Below are 9,144 nucleotides of genomic sequence, written 5' to 3' on the forward strand. Positions count from 1 at the left end.
AGACGCAACAATGGTATACTAATTGCTTTTCAGTTATTGTGATAAAATAATCCAACAAAATCAACATAAGCGAGAATGTGTAGATGTTGGCTTATACGTTCTAGGGGATACAGTCTACCATGGTAGGGAAGACACTGAAACAGACAGAAAGGCATATCAGCAAGAGCTAGAGGGTGGCAGATCACATGTCACCTGATTCAGAGAGCAGTTAGCAAAGAAGCGAGGTGGACTATATAGACAGTGTGGCGGTTCTTTACTTTCAGTGACAGTCTCAATCATCCAACCTTTATGCTACTCCTCATATCCCTTCTCATAATGTATCAGTTTTTGGTCCTGTTCAAATATGCATAGGCACAAGGTAGTTAATAGAGAACTTCCGTTAACATCCCACGGTTGACTTTTAATGGACACAGCTCTTGCCATTGCTCATGAACACAAAACCAGTCTAGACAGGATCATCTTCTCTTTCTAATCTTGACAATATTAAAGATTACATATGATGCTAATTAAATGCTGAATTGTAACCATGCTCACACATCCCTCACCATTCTCCTTTACTTTCTCGCCATCTGTATTTCTGCGTGTAATTTAAACTCCTAATTAGAATAAAGTTTCACTTTCAACATGCTTTCATTTTTACTAGCATGTTTGGGTTATTTCCATTATGATAGTACCCACTGGTTTATTTTTGAAGACAGGAACCTGGCTATATACAAGCCGAAAGACCTAAAACAGAAGAAAACCCTTCATCTGTTTTCTTTCAACTTCTGTTTTAAATTACTCATAGCTAAAATTCTTATAAAGATGTATTTATGTTTACGTATGTGGGCGTATGTATAGATGTATGTCAATGTGAGTGAAGTGCAAACAGAGCTCAGAAAGAGGGTGCTGATCCCTGGAGCTAAAGATGCAGGGTTGAGTGCTGTCTGACATGGGTCCTGAGAAGTGCATGTATAACCTTAGAAAGAACAGAGATCTCTCTTACCCTGTGAGTCATGTCTCAGATACCTATAACTAAGATTAAGAATTGTTCATGTTTCCTCTAGTCAAATAAATACCTAAGTGGTACTCCGTCCGTGGTAATGCTTCAACTGAGGCTTGCATCTCTGAAATAGAATGGACTCATACACGTATGCATTCTACTTGCTACAAACAAACCTTCTCTTTCTCCATTTCCCTCATTTTCTTATCTCTTATAATTCCAATTTCATTTTCCTCTTTACATTCCTCCACCTTCCAAATAAAAATGAAAGATCACGGCTTTTTTTCCCCACCATGATTTTCACTTTTTGATTTTCCCCATCCTTAGAGTTCATTCAGAAACCACCTCTTCAGAAAATTTTCCTGGTCCTTGAAGCTATATTTCAGAGTTTTCTCTAATGAAGGAGAAAATCTGGGGAGTGGTGGTTAGCTCCCTGCTTTGACCCACGAATTGAATCAATTCTAACTGAGTCATCTGAATCCTCATATACCTCTCTAAACATCTGACAAGGGACACCACACCTAGTCATGATTGTGAAGAACACCTCTGACACCAACTGTGTGTCTGTGGTGTTGTTGTACGATGTTCTCCTGCTCTCTAATCTGAAGTGCCTAGCTGGATTACCATGAGCTGTTCTACATTTCAAACTGATTAGATGCTCTGGAAGACACTGCAAGAAAAGCAGCGAGAGTCATGTGTATCTTGATTACCTTCTCTACTGCCTAGAGGCTCCACTGTGACCAGTGGAAAAGCAGATTTCCCCTAAGACAAAAAGTAACTTGATTTACTTGGCATAAAGGGAAATCTGTTTCTTGAATATGACATCACTATCGCCAGAGCCCAGGTGTCAACACCTTGCATGGGCATCTTCAGGGTACTGTGTTTTAAACTATTGCCACATTTTCTTATCTCAAGGTAAAATAAATAGTCATGATTCATGGAAGTAGTATTTCTGGTGTCACTATCACTTTGTAGACAAGGATGAGGGTGATTACTAAATAAATCCAGGATAGCTGCTAAGAGATGAACCAAGTCTATTTAATTTAAAATTTAGCATGGTTAAAATAATGAGTCTTAGGAAAATAAGTTGAACTATTTGGCAATAATTCACAGCATACATTTTTATCAAGAGCAAAGGTTGTGTTTGTCAACTCTCAGTGAGTTAAATGACAATAATTCACTTACTTTGTATTGGCAATACTATCAAATAGTCAGAGACTTACTAAACATTCAATACCATGAGAAGCATGGTAATGAATGGGCCTTCTTTTCCATAGCAACCTAATAAACAACACCAGTGGGTATCAGTGCTTTCTGAGAGATAAGCTTCCAGATGGGAGCTTTTAATTTAGAACATGAAAAACAGATTAAGTACTTGGGTCAGTCTTCAAAGTTTGTGTTTCTTTCTTACTTAACGAAGTTAATGTTTTACTTCAGTATACACATAACCTTCTGAGAGTCGGTGCCTCAGATTTCTTCAAAAATCCATTTATTGAGAAAAGCCACACTGTGTAGTCCTTTTATGAAAGATATATTGAATTTCTCAGGAAGAGCATAGAATAGATATTGTATGTGAGCTGCATACTGCAAGAAAAATGAGAGCAGCCAAGTTGGGGAAAAAATCAATACGAGAATTGTACATTCCTTGGATTAGGAGGAGAGGTGAAGGTTTGTGTCCTTCCTACATTTATTCTTCGGATGAAGGTGGACTAAGAAGTGAACTAGCTTAGCCTGGCCTTCTCCTTTAGAATAGTCCTTAATTTAGAATGTTGCAAACCTTGCTCACCATTTATAAAGGAATTTTAAAAATATGCTTAAAGCATCACATCAAATACTAATTAGCCTGCTCCTCCAGTTTGTCTTCTGGCAAATTAAATGAATAGAATAGTGGTTCTGGATTTTTCTTTTAAAGACACGTCATTAATGTTGAGTCACAACTTCACACATAGTAGAATTACAGTGCATATGTTAGTCCCACCTGAGTTAAATACCTGTATGTTTTGTTCGTTGTCTTCCCAGCACAGTATCCAGGCTAGTCACAAACTGAAGATTAGCCTTGAATTTCTGATCTCTCTACTTCTACTACTTGAATGCTGGGGTTATCCATATAAGTTACCAAGTCCAGTACATGTGGTACACATGATCAAACCCAGGGCTTCATGAGGAAACTATTCTGTTAACTGAGCAGTCTTCAAAGTACCCATTCATGCTATAGCATGAGGCTGCAGATTCAAGTTCCACAAACAAATAAGCAAACCAATAACTCTCCCAGTATTCCCAGGTCACTCCTCTTCATGTAGGAGTCAGGGGGGATTCAATATTGACAGTACTGTTATATTTACTTTACGGTTATTTAAAGCATTTTACCAGGAGGTGGAGATGTAGTTCAGTAGCAGAGCATATTCTTCAAGTGTATAAGGCCTTAGGTTCTATATCCAGTGCCAAAATACATGCAATAAAACAAAGCAAATAAAACAAGAGTGCCACACACAGGGAAATATTTAGGGAAATGTTCTCAGACTTGATCCATCCAATTTAGATTATTATGTCCTAGATCAGCATTTTTAAAATAGATTTCTGTTTTATGGTTGCACTACTGGCACCTGTCTCTGTGTTACAGATCCGTGAAAATGGTCCTATTTTTTGAAGAAACATCGTATTTATAATCTGTTAGGTGACAATCACTCTTCTAGGAACGGAGTTGCAAAGATATTTTTAAAGATCTTGTACAGACACGAACTATCTATAAACAACAGAGTCAAATCAGCCAGAAAGCGAACTGTGGAGAGATCTCTGAAGAATCCGCCGAAGAATGAAATAATGCAGTAAAGATCACGACCCAGGTCCACTGTTCTCATCCCACCTTGACCTTTAGCCTTTACAGTAGTGACCTAAATGTTCTAAGGTGAAAACAAATGGAAACATAGAGAGATAATTGATTTGGAAAGCTGACTGAGGATTAGGATATTGGTTGGGCCAGACTTGCTTATGTCATAAAAGTCCATTGAATATTATAACAAAAGTCTATGCTTTGCAGATGTTTACTTTTTTATGTTTTATTATTATTTGTAACCTTCAAATGATCCTTTTATATTTGAAGTCTATTTTTACAGTGATTATTTAGTTGAAAGGTAACTTTTGATGTTAAGAAACAGGAGTAGTTCAGTGTCTCAAGTTCTGGTCTGTGGACCTTTCTAGCTGAGGTCTATTCTGGCTGACATAGGCAATGATGTCTATTATGGTTTGAACATAAAATCTCCTCTTTGCCCATATCTTGGGATTCTTGCTGCTTAGGGGTTGTCACTATTTTAAGAGGAAGAGCCTTGCTGGGTGAAGCAGGTCACCCAGAAGCAGACCTGGAGAATAACAGCTCCTTCCCAGATCTTTTCAGATGTCTCTGCTTCTAGTGTCTGTGACTAATGGGGAGGTACAGAATCCAAACCAGGCCTTCCACCACTGTGGAATCCTACCATGCCTTTCCACAGTTAGGGACGATAGCCCTAAAGTCATGAGATAAAATAAGATCTCCCTATTTTAGCTTGTTCATTCTCAGATATTCTATCACAACTTTGCCAATGTGCTGTCATTCCATCAGTTATAATCCTGGCTGTCTCCTCAGTAGTTTATACAAGTTATATCTACTATTGGCATTACTCTTTCAAACGTAAACTGGCTAGAAGTACCCCCTCAGATGCTAGCCTAAATGTGAATACCTACCTTGTTTTATCTGGGTAGAAAAAAATATGCATGCCCTTGAAACTTCAAATATCAGGTAGATGTGTAAAATAAAAAATGTAAGTGTGTTGTGATTGGAATCGGAGTCAGGGTCAAAGAGATTGTGCCAAGCCAAAGCCTTTGCGAACGATTCTCAATTTTTACACATTTTGCAAAAGTCGTTTTGAAGTATGAAAAATTAAAAGTAAAGCACAACAGCCTTTTAAAAAAGATGTCCTTTGATAAAGAGAAGAGAAAACTCAACTCAGTTTAGAAGAGACCCTAAACTGGGTTGGTTTATAAGTTAGGCAAAGTCAGGTGGTGGCCTGGAGAACCACTACCCATTTTGTATTCTCTGGGATGACAGAAAAAATGAGCCTCGTGTAGGTTGGTGGTCCTTTCTGGACAGGTGTAGAGCTATATAAAACAGTCGTGAATGGCTGTACCCAGGGTATCAGAAGGGAAATGTGGCTCAGGGTGGCTTAGAATCAGGTTACCAAAATGAAGGTTTCTTGGCTCCTTTGGTCAATGAATCACCACTTGTAAGCAGAGTCTCTGGACCTCCTCAGTGTAATTCTGTGGCACAGTACACATCAATGTGGAAGTGCCTTGACGACGAGCTGCTCTATGTGCAATATCTGAGCTAATGGAAGCCTTGTCATTCAGGAAGGAGGGCTACACAAGATTATAGAATCAGGGTCCATAGTAGCCTCGCTCCCTAGACTAAATGCATAGCTTGGTGTTACACTGTCACCCCAAACCGTCACCATGGAGGTTCTTTAACACCAATTCCCCTCCTCTGCTGTGTAGTTTTAAACTCACTGCCTGTGAACTTGGGTTCTCTTTTTATGCAAAAGTAATGAGTTGTTTCAAAAGTACTGTGAATATCACAGGATAAAATCAAATGTGCTCCTTGACAGCCTCCATGCAGTGAGCTTTCAATTTCTTTTCATTTTTTTTTGCAATTTCATACATATATATTTGTAGCTATGCATTCTGATCCCTCTCTTCTCACCCTCTCCCATTTCCCTTCTGACCTTACAGACTGTCCCTCTCTACAAGCCCCTTTCCTTTATTTATTAGTTTTGATTTTATTTAGTGTTCTATAGTGGTTAGCCAGGTCAGTATTTATGTTTATATTTGGACTAGCAAATAGGACTTAGTGGGTTCTTTAGAATGAATGAAACTATATCTACTTACCCCCACCTCTTCCTGGATCCGTTGGCTCCCAATCAACCATCACTATGCCATAGTAGCCTGTGAGTCTCTTCTTCCTTCCTAATTGACATTGCTTGGCACAGTATGCACAGAAGCTGTGCTTGTAGCACTTACGTTTATGTCTTACTTAGAAGATGGTATATTGTAGCCCCTCTCCTCATCTTCTGAATGTTAAATTATTTCTACTGTCTCTTCTGAAAAGTTCCCTTAGCCTTAAAGGGATGGTATCGATTTCTTTAATAAAGCTAAACCCTCAAACACTTATTTTTAGTGTCTTGTGCAGCCATGGATCAGTGTTTTTATCCCCATTCCTATAAGGACCAGCTTTTCTGATGAAGGCTGTGTTGAGGGTACACTGTGCAAAAGTTGTTTTTGTATTATTTAAATGTTCTGTACTGGCAAAGAGCTAAGAACTGCTAGGACTTTGCTGTTATTATTTTGATGGTTCATTACCTTCCTCAGTATTTTGTAAATCACCCTCTGATTGGCTTAATAAACAGTCAGTCCTTAGGTAGGATAGTGAAGGCAGGACTTCCGCTCTGAGAGAAGATCTCTAGGAAAAGAATCAAGCACCAGAGAATTAGCCAACGGAACATGAAGGATTCAGAGCTGATGGGTCCAAGAGAGTCCAACAATAAGGCTGAGAGTAGCCATTGCCTGTGTGAAAAGTCATAGATATTTAAGGAGTGGCTTGATCTAACGCCAATCCAGTTATGTATATTCAACTTAAGTTCCACTTACAGTGTATTGGTTTGGGGCCAGATTGACATTACTTCTGACTTCCTGAAGACTTTTTGAAGCTTCTTGCTGTGCCCTAGTCTCCTTTATAAATACAGAGCTGCCTTGTAAAACTGAGACAGTGGTCACTGTGTCATTCAACTCTTAGTTTTTCACAGCAGTCGTTCTTCAAATTCCCATAGTATCTATCCCAGTGACTTCCCTTCCAGAAAGCACTACCACAACTTATTTATAAGAAATTAAGCATCTATTTGTTTAGTGATTTTTTATTCAGTACCCATTATCTAAATCGATAAAGATAAGGACATTCCATGATTTCTACTCTCTACAAGTTTATAATTGTGCAAGAAAAAAAAATACTTCAAGTGAATGGCAGATCTGGACCGACGCAGTTTGGAGAGCTGAATTAGATTCTCCAGTGCTTAGTTTTCTTTCCTCTGGCATGTAAACTGAGTCCTTCCCTGATTCTCTAGGGAAACACATCCTCCCTTACTACAAACAAGTGTTCACTGGGGTGACTGGAGGTGATTACTTAAAAACCATACTTTGTTCAAGCAAATCTTGTCTGAACTCCATCTTAAGAGAGTCACCCAGAGCATGGATTGCTCTAGCATCCCCTGGAATGAGATTCCAGATGTCTCCTCAACAATTGGCTTAATGAAGTTCAGAGCCGCCATCCTCTCTCCCACACAGAGAACTATTTTTAAGTCGTTATGTTAATGTGTTGTTCTGCTCACTTTGACTGAATTTACTCCTCCTTAACATTCATTTTGGCAGTGATGTTCTTAAGTACAAAAAAATATCAAAAGTATCCTGTTCAGGAGAAAACATTTCTCAACATCAATTTTTAAAGCCCTGCATATATTAGTTGTGGTAAAGAATCAACACCATTAATTGTTTTCATTTTATTTACATGCCCCCCCAATACTTGGACTCTGAAGTAAAATTTTTATTAGTATCTAGGTCACCATTAATACTTACTTTCTCCTTTGTGAAACATTATAATTATCTTATTTCTCTTGGAGTTCTTCCCACCCTGCCTTTTATAACTACACATTTGTTATCTTACCTCTTGTGGGTCATTGCCTCATTTCAAGTTCTCCTCAAGGGAGATTGCCTTCTATTTATTTAGCAATACCAACTATTCAGGACATGTTTATATCATGAAGAGTGGCAGAAAAAAAAGACTATAAACCAAAATAGAGACCATACACCCAGGTCCACACCATGGTAGTCACTGAATCATGCACAGTCGTGGTAGCTGGCTCCCATCATTCTGTCAGTGATCTTTTCTCTCAATTCACAGCAGCAATTTGAGTGCACTGAAGGGGACCAGACACATCCAATGGGCATAACAGCTGGAGTCCAGAAGACTGTAGCAAACTGTGAAAGGCAAACGTGAAAACTCACAAAAGCTTAACAGTTAAGGGGCCACTGAACCAAGGTGACAAGTGTTCTCCCAGTGCTAGGCCTGGTGGCCTTCAGGAATTAGAATATAACTCATTATCAATCTCTTGCAGTCATGAAGAATGCATAAGAAATTATTCTTATGGTTCATCACCTGACTCAGTAATTTGTAAACATGCACTCACTCTGATTGACTTAATAAACAGCCAGTGCTTAGGCAAAATCAGGAAGGCGGGACTTTCGGTCTGAGAGAGGATCTCTAAGAGAAGAACCAGGCACCAGGTTCTTCAGACACACACAATTACACACAGAACACAATTGATTGACCATTCATTCCTGCATTCATTGTATGTGTGCATAGGTGTAGGTGTGTGCATTTGTGTGCATGGATGTCAAAGGTCATCTTTGAATACTGTTTCCCATGAACCAGCTACCTTCCCTCACTGCTGAGACAGTCTCTCACCAACCTGGAGCTCAGCTTGCCTGTTCAGCTAGTAAACCATAAGGCTCCTTCTATATCTGCCTCGTGATCCATGAAATCACCACCCTTGGATATTTTGGGGTTTTGTATAAATATTGAACTCAGATCCTCGTGTTTGCACAGCAAGTACATCCCTGAGCTGGTCACAGCTTCAGCCACTTGGCTTTTCCTTTACCAGGACAGACATACAGAATGCTTCTTTCTACCTATACCCATTTTCCACTTTAAATGGAACAATACATAACAATTTAGAATAGTCCAATTTTGGTGGAAAATCAGAGCATTTAGGAGAAAGGCATTATACTGTAGAGTCAAAACATAAAAGTAGAAGAAGAGAATTTTCCACTCAATTTATCAACTAATCAGCTTGCAGACTCCCTTTATTCTAAGGTCCGCAGTTTCCCTGAAGGTTTCCTTCTTAGGCAGAGACCCTACTAAACTGCGTATTTTCCAATAGCTCTCTAGTCCCATCTTGCTGTAGACTGTGCACTAAGTAATTTTTCCATTAAATTATCCCTGCTATGGCTAAAAAATTGGTAATTCACTTGCCCTCCTACCAGAACATATATTTCAGATACATTTTCGCACAGCATTCATATTTCAA

The sequence above is a fragment of the Rattus norvegicus genome, chromosome 17 (genome assembly GCF_036323735.1).
Source record: "Rattus norvegicus strain BN/NHsdMcwi chromosome 17, GRCr8, whole genome shotgun sequence".
In the NCBI taxonomy this organism is placed as follows: Eukaryota; Metazoa; Chordata; class Mammalia; order Rodentia; family Muridae; genus Rattus; species Rattus norvegicus.